The sequence below is a fragment of the Fundulus heteroclitus genome, chromosome 2 (assembly GCF_011125445.2).
Source record: "Fundulus heteroclitus isolate FHET01 chromosome 2, MU-UCD_Fhet_4.1, whole genome shotgun sequence".
Lineage (NCBI taxonomy): Eukaryota > Metazoa > Chordata > Actinopteri > Cyprinodontiformes > Fundulidae > Fundulus > Fundulus heteroclitus.
The window spans coordinates 12,548,767-12,549,384 of NC_046362.1; positions in this window are offsets into that span (position 1 = coordinate 12,548,767).

Consider the following 618-nt stretch of genomic DNA (forward strand, 5'->3'; position numbering starts at 1 on the left):
TTTACCATCCAGCACCACAAGAACCTTAAACATTTGGTCAGAACCTATTTAGAAACTGTCCCAAGTCCAATTCCAGACCTAAATCCAAACTGTGACAATACACCCTCCATCTATTCTCAGAGGTGGAACGATTACACAAAGACCAATGAGAAAAAAAAAACTGCCAGCCTGTTGAGTAAAGCAGGAACAGCCATTTAGGGACAATATTTATCACAAATAACCATTATTGAGAAACCTGAACCCGGAGAAGAACAGTTCTACAATCGGTGTTTCTATGAGCGCCGATGTTACAGCAGTTTGGTGAAAACATGAAAAGATTGTAGACATTGTAAACTGTCACATTTAAATAGCCTATGAGCTGAAGAGAAAGCAATTGTTCTTGGTTTCATAGAAAGCTGAATTCAACAGGATCATTATTACAAACATCTTTGTTTCTGAAATTATAAATTTTGTAAAGAATCAGGAACCCTGTATTGGAAAACTATTCCTTAGAAGTATAAACAGATAATCCATTGATTTAATTGACAGCCTGGACCAGTTGGGTTTTCATCGCGCCACAGGAAAAAAAAAAAAAAAAAAAAAAAGACCGAACAACGTCTCAAAAGAAAAAACGAGCCA